Here is a 12,397-nt window from a genome sequence, read left to right as displayed (position 1 = left end):
ATATTAAGGTTTTTTTTTTAATTATAGACGTTACCTGTCGTATTTCTGGAAGGTAGGTAAAAGGTCATCATCATCAACCCATTATCGTCCCCACTGCTGGGGCACGGGCCTTCCCTATGGATGGATAGGGAGATCGGGCCTTAAACCATCACGCGGGCCCAGTGCGGATTGATGGTTATTAACGACTGCTAATGCAGCCGGGACCAACGGCTTAACGTGCCTTCCGAAGCACGGAGGAGCTCGAGATGAAAACATTTTTTGTGTGGTAAAAGATACTTTTAGCTATTTGGTTAAATTTTAATTCGCAAAGAAAGAAAGTAAGTAAATAACATTTATTACTCCCGAACACCACAGACACAGACAGACAGGTACATTACATTCATCACAGGACAGAAACCACACGGAAATCAATTCACAAAAAAAAAACACCTAGATCAAAAATTATTAAAAAATAATAAAAAAAACAAAGTGTACAAAAATGCAACGCACTGACGGCCCGATCATCGATTTGAAGCGAATTGGATGGTGGTTTCTCATTTTCTCAACAGCAAATAGTGAATCCTATGCCATGGTTGAATAGCACCGTTTCGCCATAGCAAAAACTGTAACTTTTCGAAGGCAATTCAGATTAACATAAAACCGTGAGATCGAATCTAAATGTCCTTAAATATCAAAGCCTAACTGCCTACCTGCGCAGAGCAGACGATATAATCTACGCTCATCTAGATACGCCTAAATGTCACTGGATACTAGGCAGAGAATAGTACCGTAACTAGGAAGGGTGACAGCCGACGAGGTACTGTGAAGATACCACAAAAATGTACTGTTACTAGTTACTTCTTCATGACTAATTTAAGAGCCACGCTCTTGTCGGTGTAGCATTCCTCTCCATGCTACTTTTTAGGTAAATATAGGGCAGTGGTTTCCCTCTTGCCTTCTGCCCAAGGTACAAGGTAATTATATAAATAAAATTAAAATTACTGTCCATAAGTTTGTAAAAATAACCTTACTTTCTAATGTTCTTTTTTTAGCCTGTTATCCTGTACTGGGATGTAAGGCTCGAACAATAGATTTTCGTTCAAATACTTTCTGTTTTTAAATAAAAAAAAAGAAAAGAAACATTCTTCTTTCTAACTAAAAGGGTTTTTAAAGGCAAGTTTGGGAGAGTAACTTGATTAGTAAGGCTTCAAGCCCTATTAATTTATTCCTGAAAACCATTGTGATGGTTTTCGTCAGTTTATTTTTTCCCCGGGTGTCACCCCAAATCAGGTGACACCTAGCTACGCCCCTGGCGGCGAAAGCAATGGCAGTTGCAGTTTCTCTTGTCATTTCTCAAATGAGTTTTGTGCATCATTTAGAAAGGCGATGTAGTAGTAAATTGAATTAATACGGCGCCGGAGTGAAATCGAAATCGTAGGGTGAGCCGTACTACAGATGAGTCGTTTAGTATAATTAAACAATTAAACTTCACTTGTGATCAAAATACGAAAGCAGTAATAAGCATACATTCAGTTTACTTGTAAGACATCAACTCACTTATTGTTGAGTTTCATTCAGGTAGGATCTGGTGAAGGTCGCGGGAAGCGGATGCGGGCAGCGCAGGACCGATCGTCGTGGAGATCCTTGGGGGAGGCCTATGCCCAGCAGTGGGCGTCGTACGGCTGATGATAATGATGAGTCCAAGATTAGCTGGATGGAATCCCAATTTGGGATAAACTCACCTAGCTTTATGCCAGGATAAATATTATGTGCGAATTTCCTTTGTATTTTAAAGCAATAAAGAGTATACAAACAAATGTGTATATATAAAACAGGTGTCGATACACACAAGCATACTGGTAAGGCACAAAATGTTAAGGCATAAGAAGGACCCCTGTCACTCTGGGGACCCACTGGGCTTCAGCCTCACTGACTGACTACTCAGTATTTATCTATATCTTCATTAAGAATAAGAATAAAAGACTTTTTTATTGCCACTAACAGTTTACGTTCTTTAACAACTCTCTCTCTTTATTTAAACGCTGCGCTCTTGTCGGTGGAGTAATCGTAATTCCTCTCTTCTTCCCGCCAAATCCTTCACCTCCTGATACGACACGACCTGCACCTTCTCTTTTATTTGTTTCATATACGCACGCAGATTCAGTGTAGACCGTACTGAACCTTTTCTAAGGACATGTCCAATTTGGTCAATGTACGTACTTCTACTTCGTACTTTCTTGCAGGACACATAGCGAGGAGAACCGATGGCCGCTGGGGCGGAAGGGTTCTGGACTGGCGACCACGTGTCGGACGACGAGTGGGTAGGCCCGCTACAAGGTGGACCGACGATCTGGTGAAGGTCGCGGGAAGCCGTTGGATGCGGGCAGCGCGGGACCGATCGTCGTGGAGATCCTTGGGGGAGGCCTATGCCCAGCAGTGGGCGTCGTACGGCTGATGATGATGACGTACTTCTAGGTCTTCCTGCCAGCCCTACCACTAACCTTCGCTTCATATACTAAACGACAAAGACGCCAAATATTACGCTATGAGAACGATTACAAGAACCACTCTTCGTTGCGTTCATAAGTGAAACCAAAGTCAAGTCGAAGGGCGAGGCTAGTGCTTTTTAGATGAGCAGTTTCGTATAATTAAACACTAAACAGCTTCCCATCAGGTGCGATTAGATAGCATTCAATTATTACTGAGAAAGCGTTGCCAGTTGGTACATCAGCTAGTAAGTTTAGATGAGGTAGTTAGAAATATAATTTCTTCTTTACTCATGTGAGTTTTGAGACCATTGTCCGATTTCACCAACCCGACCATCATGGTTACTATTAAACCACCATAGGCTTATGTAACGACTACACACTTAGGTAAATAGTAGCCGGGACCAGCTGCTTATCGTGCGTGCCCTTTGAAGCACGGATCATCTTGCTTTCGGACAATCAAATGATCAGCCTGTAATGTCCTAATCAAACTAGGGATTACAAAATGTTTTTCTGTTGTATGTCCCCTACCGGGATTAGAACCAGGGCCCTCAACGCTCAACCACGGGAGCCATTTACATAACAGGACTACTTACATAACGAAGGAAGTCTGTGATTATTTCCATGAAGACATACCTGTGAACAAAAATACATATTTATTAACTATTATTCTTTGCTATAACTTAAAGACACAGCAACTACTCGTATACTTAGCACAGTTAGCACATAATAGGAATGATTTATGTGTAGTAAACGAGTGGAATTGCTCACTATATGTCATGAACCATACATAATCATGTAAGGTCACGAATTATCTGAATTCTGAATCACATTCCAAAACTGAAATGTGTCATAGTTACATAAATACTTATGGGGCAAAATACCCACAAATGGGCAACATGCCCATAGCTGTCTAAATATAGGGTAAAAAACCTGCGATGTTAGAATATGAGATTAGAATGTTTCATAGTTATATGAATACCTATGGGGCAAAATACCCACAAATGGACAACGTGCCCATAACTGTCTAAATATAGGGTAAAAAACCCACGATGTTAGAATATGGGGTGAAACCCCGCGAATGGCCTCCAACCGCCCCTTACAGCCATCCCTGTCCACCTGATTGCTTTGATAAATTCATCTGATTACCTGATAAATCACCACAACGATATTACCTACTGCAATGTTCTACTGTTTGTTTTACTATCCGTTTTACTGTTTACTGTCTGTTGTTCTCTTTATCGATTTGTATCGGATAATACAAATATAGCATAACTGATATCTAAGTAATTAGGAAAATATATAAGTATTATAAGACTTAACTGAATATTCTTCCTGCACATCGACAGGAAGTCTGATAAAACTGTTGTTGATCGTTATACCTGAAAACACACTGTTTCTTCTCTAATCTGTTTCTGAATAATCTGAATATTCACTGATTTCTGTTCTCTCCTCTTAATGCAATTTCATTTGTTCCCTTTGTCGATTTATACCAAATAATACAAATACCTATAGCATAACTGATATCTAAGTAATTAGGAAAATATATAAGTATTATTAGACTTAACTTGGGGGAGGCCTATGCCTATCAGTGGGCGTCGTACGGCTGATGATGATGATAAGACTTAACTGAATATTCTTCCTGCACATCGACAGGAAGTCTGATAAAACTGTTGTTGATTGTTATATCTGAAAATACACTGTTATTTCTGCTCTGATCTGTTTCTGAATAATCTGAATGTTCACTGATTTCTGTTCTCTGTTCTAATGCACCTTCTTTTGTTCTCTGAAAATTATTTAGTTTTTTCGTAATGACAGCCCGCCAAAAGCATCAACTTTTTTCTGGCCAGTGTTATTATGACATATATAACCTACAAATCGATTACTCACTCGAGTAAAAATAAAATCGATATGATGCATTTTAATATTATTATGAATTTGATTATTTAAATTCGAGAACTGATTACAGTTCGAGACACTGCCCCGACGCAAGAATTATGAAATACACATGTGTTTTGAATAACTTCAGATTCTAAAACCTGCTGTAGATTTTGAGTAGACTGTTCAATTTGCTGCACTATGTTCTGAACAGCTTGAGAAGCAGTTTGTTGACTTCTCTGTTTCATTGCTATGTCCTGTTAATTTATCTGAAGCTGTTGTTGATTATGAGACAGCGCACTGAATCAAAATTTTGCTGATGTTTTCAATAAACATAAGCAGATATGTCTATTCTGGATAACTGAAAAGTATCAGTAATATAACAACTTTATATATCTAATATCACAACTTTCTCTAGATGATGTTAGCATGTTTGGTTTGTGCTGACAACTAACGACTAAAAAAGGACTAAAAATTTGAGCTATTCCAATTTGTTGCTACTGGAGGTACAGCCTAATAGAGGGCAATTAGGCTCTCACCTGAATATCCTGATCTGCGACTGAAGAGGTCGAGGCTGCTGATATCATCGACAGCTCCCTGATATGCGTCAGCGTATAGTTTACCTCATTGAACTGCTGATTAACGTTCTCCAACTCCCGAAGCTCGTCAACAAGGAAGAACTCTTAATTGTACTGAATAATAACCTGGAAGGCATCCACTAGCTGTGGATAATGACGCCCGGATTGCTTCTGCGCCACTGATAACACTATAACTGTTGCATATGAATTGGTTAATATACGATATTTAATTGAAAACTTGGTCTTAACTTTTAGCAAATGGTTGGTATTCATTCTAATAACAATACTCACTGACTATTTCGAATATGTTTACACTGAATTTTTGCAATATAAATTGAAGTAGAACATAATAAAAAAATACCCCAAACACATAAAATCGATGAATTCGTACTTTCCGAAACTCGTAAATGAACTGAACTGACTGACAACAAACTTAACATCTCAATTCAACTGATCTGATTTCATGTTGATAACTGGTATAGTCAATCCGATTTAATGTTGATAACTGGTATAGTCAATCTGATTTAATGTTGATAATTAACATGGTATGGTCATAATTGTTATGGTCAAAAGTTACATGGTCTATCCGATTTGATGTTGATAACATTAACAACTGGCTTCGTCATTCTGATTTATCAACTGATTTGGTTGATCTGATTCGCAACTAATCTGGTCAATCTGCTTTGATAACTGATTTGGTCCATCTGACTTAACTACTATTATTGGCCCATCTGATTTGAGTCAACTGATTTAACAACTGTTATTGGCCCATCTGATTTGAGTCAACTGATTTAACAACTGTTATTGGTCCATCTGATTTAAGCCAACTGATTTAACAACTGTTATTGGTCCATCTGATTTAAGCCAACTGATTTAACAACTGTTATTGGCCTATCTGATTTGAGCCAACTGATTTAACAACTGTTATTGGCCCATTTAATTTGAGCCAACTGATTCAACAACTCTTATTGGCCCATCTGATTTGAGCCAACCGATTTAACAACTGAATTGGTCCATCTAATTAGGTCCATCTGATTTGATGTCAAATATTCTGTATCTACTGATTTCGTACTGGGTATCATAACACTAAATTACATGTTCAAGAGATCCCAGCATCTCCACCATGTCATGAACCATACATAATCATGTAAGGTCACGAATTATCTGAATTCTGAATCACATTCCAAAACTGAAATGTGTCATAGTTACATAAATACTTATGGGGCAAAATACCCACAAATGGGCAACATGCCCATAGCTGTCTAAATATAGGGTAAAAAACCTGCGATGTTAGAATATGAGATTAGAATGTTTCATAGTTATATGAATACCTATGGGGCAAAATACCCACAAATGGACAACGTGCCCATAACTGTCTAAATATAGGGTAAAAAACCCACGATGTTAGAATATGGGGTGAAACCCCGCGAATGGCCTCCAACCGCCCCTTACAGCCATCCCTGTCCACCTGATTGCTTTGATAAATTCATCTGATTACCTGATAAATCACCACAACGATATTACCTACTGCAATGTTCTACTGTTTGTTTTACTATCCGTTTTACTGTTTACTGTCTGTTGTTCTCTTTATCGATTTGTATCGGATAATACAAATATAGCATAACTGATATCTAAGTAATTAGGAAAATATATAAGTATTATAAGACTTAACTGAATATTCTTCCTGCACATCGACAGGAAGTCTGATAAAACTGTTGTTGATCGTTATACCTGAAAACACACTGTTTCTTCTCTAATCTGTTTCTGAATAATCTGAATATTCACTGATTTCTGTTCTCTCCTCTTAATGCAATTTCATTTGTTCCCTTTGTCGATTTATACCAAATAATACAAATACCTATAGCATAACTGATATCTAAGTAATTAGGAAAATATATAAGTATTATTAGACTTAACTTGGGGGAGGCCTATGCCTATCAGTGGGCGTCGTACGGCTGATGATGATGATAAGACTTAACTGAATATTCTTCCTGCACATCGACAGGAAGTCTGATAAAACTGTTGTTGATTGTTATATCTGAAAATACACTGTTATTTCTGCTCTGATCTGTTTCTGAATAATCTGAATGTTCACTGATTTCTGTTCTCTGTTCTAATGCACCTTCTTTTGTTCTCTGAAAATTATTTAGTTTTTTCGTAATGACAGCCCGCCAAAAGCATCAACTTTTTTCTGGCCAGTGTTATTATGACATATATAACCTACAAATCGATTACTCACTCGAGTAAAAATAAAATCGATATGATGCATTTTAATATTATTATGAATTTGATTATTTAAATTCGAGAACTGATTACAGTTCGAGACACTATAACTTGCGCAACAAAAAGTGTAAACATTGCAGACAGGGCCGCGGCAGGTTGACCTGGGGCCTTGGAATCTGTGCCTTGGGACAGCAAAAGTTTTGGTTCTATGCTGTTCTGGGAGCAAATAAAAAACATAGGGCTCGTTCAGCTGCTTAGGTATCTTCCCACGTATGTCAGGACCCCGAAACCGACCCCGCCGGCGTGGTCGACGATTTCCCTGAATCAGCGCTTATCGCTATCGACCCACTAGGGTCGATTAATTCTTTCAAATATTTTTCGTCTCAGACCACGCCCTTAGCCGAGGTTCGCGCCCAACTGGGCAGCCTCAGACCTGTTGTCTTAAACGTTGTACCCGGTGAGAGCCTTCAGCGCTACCCATTTGTCCGGCCAAGTTAATGCCATCTGCGGCAAATCTACAATAAGTCACGTCAAAAAAAAGACAAGGCATGTCGTAAAATCCGACAGAGGGTTTGTGTCCCTATTAACAATACATGGTGAACAATTGTTATGGGCGATAAGCTGATCGCTTGTTACCATAAGGTCGATGATATCCATCTTAGGACTTCATATCAACAGTGGCTACAAGTTGTCTGATTACTTGTGCTCTGCCCACCCCCATTAGGGATTACAGGCGTGAGTTTATGCATGTATAATGTTACTCATTACACAGGTAGCCTCCCTTACCAATTACCTAATACCGAAAATAAAACAGGGGTAAAAAGGCTACATCGAAGCAATTCATCTAAAAAGCATGGTGACATTTCGGTGCCTCAAAGGCTTAAAAGTCGTCACAGCTTCCTTAAAGAGGTGGCTCTATTAGATTCCGAACCTAGCCAAACCCGCTTAAATCTTTGACGGCGGAAGTGCTCTCCCACCCCTTTAATCGCACCATCGGAAAGCCTCCCGCCTGGAAGCAATCTAGCGTGGCCCACATGGAAGTCTTTAAATAGGCTCCGGACACAGGTTGGCCGCTGCAAGGATAATCTCTGCAGGTGGGGATACCTGGTTGATGGTTGCGATGATTGCGAGTGTAGAGTATCACCACACAAACTATGGCTCACCTTTTGTGCTGTTCTAAGTGCCCTAACAGGTGTTAGGGTCTTTAATAGTGCAGGTGCACTATTAAAGACCTTTACGAAGCCACTGACAATGCCGTAAGCGTGGCCAATTAATGTTCAGCAAAAGTTTAGTATCGATCGCTATCGACTCGCAAAGAAGAAGATCTAAAAAAGCAATAAGTATTGCTTTCTTCGATGAATTGCTTCGATGTGACCATTTTAACCCCCAGAACGTTTAAGAAAACTGAAAATGTATTTTCTGATTAGAGGTACTTTGAATGAAATTGTATTTTAGTCAGTAAGTCGGCTTTTTCCTGGCCCTGAAATTGTGGACCTGGGTTAAAGTATCCAGTACCCAGGGGGGCCCCGGGTAGCTGCGCCACTGTTGCTGGTGTTTTAACCCGGAAATCTTAACGTTATTTATAGTTTGACCGGCGCGCGCGCTGCCAAACGGTAACCTTTTGCAAAGGATTTTTAGAGGCTGCTCTACAGAGTTTAGACTTGGGGTAAGTGTGTAGATCTAGTATTGTACTTAAGGCTCGAATGATTATTGGCCATATCAATTCATACATCTTTCTAATACATCTTTCTCTCATCGTATTTTACGAATAGCGAGTATCTTCACCTCCCCAGCGTTATCCCGTTTTTTTCACAGGAACCGCTTACCTAATCTAAAAATTTCACAGGTCCGGTTTTTATAACTATAAAAATACAAAATTAAAGTTTATTTAAGTTTTTAATTAATAAACTTAGTAAAAAAATTGTTTTTCTTTTTATTATAATATTTTATATAGGAAAACCTGTTAAGCCTAGACTATATTATTTTAATTCTAAACAAACATTTCTTGTAAGGTAACAACTTCAAAGTTTTACAAGTCGCCTATCAGGGTTGTTGGTCGCGCGTAAATCAAAGTTGGAATGGGTGGCGCGCGCACGCACCGCTCAGTGCGCAGGAGTGCCTCAACCAACCGCTGTTAGAGGCTCCATACTGTCTGCTTTATGCTATTTTATTCCGCATTTGTATAATTTATGGGATTCGAGATGGGCAAGAAGGAAATCGAAAAGATCGCCTTATTACAGAGCAAATTCTAAAGATAGGTATAAATATAGTCCCGGTAAGCGCCACGAAAGAAGTCCACGGATTTTTGAGAGAGAGAGAGAGAGAGAGAGAGAGAGAGAGAGAGAGAGAGAGAGAGAGAGAGAGAGAGAGAGTGATAATGGATGTATTGTCAATAATTCTACGCCGAATCTGCGACACTAATGCCGCGACCGCAGGTCGATTTTATTTTAAAGTTGGTTATCTTTAGCAACCCCCTCTGGTATAGTAAGAGGAGTTCTGGGAGCAGGAGGAGTGGGATGCATACTTATAGGCTATTTACGAATGTATTTTACATAGTATGATGATAAATATTACTTATAGTTCACTTTCAACTTTGTCTTTGTTTCATACAAAAATATGACTTTCCGTGAAAACCAACGCCCGTAGACAAGTGTAACGTGTAACTGTTAACGATATAACTACCATATCGCATGTTTACATAAAACAAATCTAGGAAATTGAGACGTTGACAAACGGAACCAATGAACTATCGATTTCACGCGACAGTAAATCCATTGCTATGATTAAAATATCCGCTTTCACTTTGATTGTATCCTAACTATTGTGTGACTTGTACTTCATAAAATCCCTCCGCCCTCTGCTAAGTGGTGACTAAAATGTCTTTATCCCTTGTGGGAGTAAATGCTTTACATAATAGATAAGGTCGATTTTAGTATTGGCAATTTGAAAAGTACTGGTGACGTAATCAGAAGAATTGGGCGCGTACTGTCACTAGATGGTATTTTTCAAATAACCAAACCAAATATTGACGTGATATTAAGAGATGGAATTATAACTAATTCCATATACTAGTAATCTTAATCATCTTTTTTTTTCTTTTTTTTTTGACGTGACTTATTGTTTTGCCGCAGATGGCGTTAACTACTTGGCCGGAACTCTAAGCGAAACTTTCATCAATAAGTATAAACTTTAGGTATCTAAAGGTAAGAAATACCTGCTTGCATTTCTAAGGACGTTTAGTGGTCGAATCGGCGAGGTTACGCAACGACCCGAAATACGAAGAAACTTCATTCCAATGCCGTTCCAGCTTGGAAAGTGAGAGCTAAAGGAATGCGAATCATGCGCATCCTTTCGGAGCTACCGGAGCAGGTTGGTATGCCGCTTTCGATGAGTTATGTGGGCGCTATTTATTTGAAATGTATTCAATAAATAATTTTGCCTTCTTAGCTAAAGTATTATTCTTCTTCTTCTAAAGTATTATTTGATTTGATTTTTACTCCATACCCTGTGCATTCTTAGCAATGCAACCGTACGTCACGAGTCGAGCTTGTCCTGTAAACGCATCTCTCCATAGTCCGTTCAAAATCGCATTTTGGCCGTCATGAATAAAACATTTTGCCAAAATAGTCGCTCGGTTCTCTCCAGACCATATTTGGGGTAACGTGCACGACCATATCATTGGCATATGCCGTTCGTTGCATAACTTCCTTGAACGACTTACTGTCACTCTGTCGGATTAGGCTTGGAGTTTTTGTTGCCGTGGCATGTAGATGAAATGTTGTTTTGCAGCGGATGACGTCAGATTTTTTTATAATAAATACTATAATTCATTAACTACATATTTTCCATTATTAAACATATAAGTTATGTTAAAATGACTTGTATTTTTAAGTGACCACTCTTCTTCTATCGTGTGGGTTGTGAGGTGGAGTACCAACCTCATCAACCCTGGTGTCAGGGTTACTATTGAGCCGCCAAAGGCCCCTGATATGGCTCATGTAACGACTATTTACTTACATCGGTAAGTGGTAACTGGGACCAACGGCTTAACGTGCCTTCCGAAGCACGGACCATCTTACTTTTTGGACAATCAGGTGATCAGCCTGTAATGTCCTAACCAAACTAGGGATCACAAAATTTTGTGATATGAACCCGGGACCTCGGAGGCCGTTAAGTCACCACTACATCGCCAAGTGGAGACGAGACTTCATCATCTTCCTAGTTATCCCGTTTTTCACAGGGTCCGCTTAACTAACCTGAAGATTTGACAGGTCCGATTTTTTCAGAAGCGACTACCTGTCTGACCTTCCAACCTGCGAAGGGAAACCAGCGCAATACAAGTTAGGTCACATTACTCCGAAAATGCATATCTCGGGAATGTGGGTTTCATCACGTTGTTTCCCTTCACCACTGAGCACGTGATAATCATTTATGATCCAAACATTTATGAACTCGAAAAGAAATTCTACATTTATTGGTTCAGTGGGGATGTGACTTAACTCATTTAAATGCATTCCTGATGAAAAATAATAAAACAAACGCGATGCTTGGTAACTATAACTTCAGAGGAAAACCTTTTTAATTCATCACTTTCAACATAATTCAAATCATCAGACCGATGCGAAGCAATTTGTCAATCCAGTGATAAAAACTGCCCATTATTATATTCGTCTTTAACGAAAGCGAAACGAAAACGGATGCACCACGCACAATGTTGCTAGTGAAGTTACAACTAATTCCTGTATCGTAAATAAAGTGAATAAATAAAAGAATCACTTAAAAATCACCGTATCTCATCGATGGGGCCAGGAAATGCGCGTTTAATAACTGATGGTAATTTTATGCGCGCTCAATTTTGGCTGGGTGGTCGACGCGAGGCCATGAGGTACAACGAGCGTGTATGGACACTTACATGGTAAGGAATCGGGTACTAGGTTCAAGATAAATTATGAAATTCTAATTACTAAATAAAGTCAGATCTAAAACTAACGAAATGTTTTTCTTTTTTTTTCTATTTAACTTATTTATGAATTTTAATAAGTCCGATATTTTATCACGTTTTTCGAGGACATCACAGTGTGCTTTTTCAAACAAATTCCATAGTCATTTCGTGTTTTGACATTTAGTAAAAATTAACTGATTTAACTAGTTGGGAACTAGCCTATTTATCAACGAGTGTCCGATCCCCTATTCGAAATTACAACAAAGCAGACGTCCGTTAGCTTATTTTTAATTTCACGTGGCTAATTCCGT

General features: G+C 38.9%; 1 protein-coding gene and 1 long non-coding RNA gene across 12 annotated transcripts in view; one reads left to right on the top strand and one right to left on the bottom strand.

Annotated features, from left to right (window-relative positions):
• Positions 1–12,397, bottom strand: part of LOC126367292 (rho GTPase-activating protein 21) — a 472,944-nt gene that overhangs the window by 295,508 nt on the left and 165,039 nt on the right. The gene's annotated exons all lie outside the window — the stretch shown is intronic.
• On the top strand, positions 3,478–6,259 carry LOC126367413 (uncharacterized). Its single transcript, XR_007566484.1, has 2 exons — positions 3,478–3,532; positions 6,224–6,259. It is a non-coding gene; the product is annotated as an uncharacterized LOC126367413 (long non-coding RNA).

The sequence above is a fragment of the Pectinophora gossypiella genome, chromosome 6 (assembly GCF_024362695.1).
Source record: "Pectinophora gossypiella chromosome 6, ilPecGoss1.1, whole genome shotgun sequence".
NCBI classification, from domain to species: domain Eukaryota; kingdom Metazoa; phylum Arthropoda; class Insecta; order Lepidoptera; family Gelechiidae; genus Pectinophora; species Pectinophora gossypiella.
This window is presented reverse-complemented; position numbering and strand designations above follow the sequence as displayed.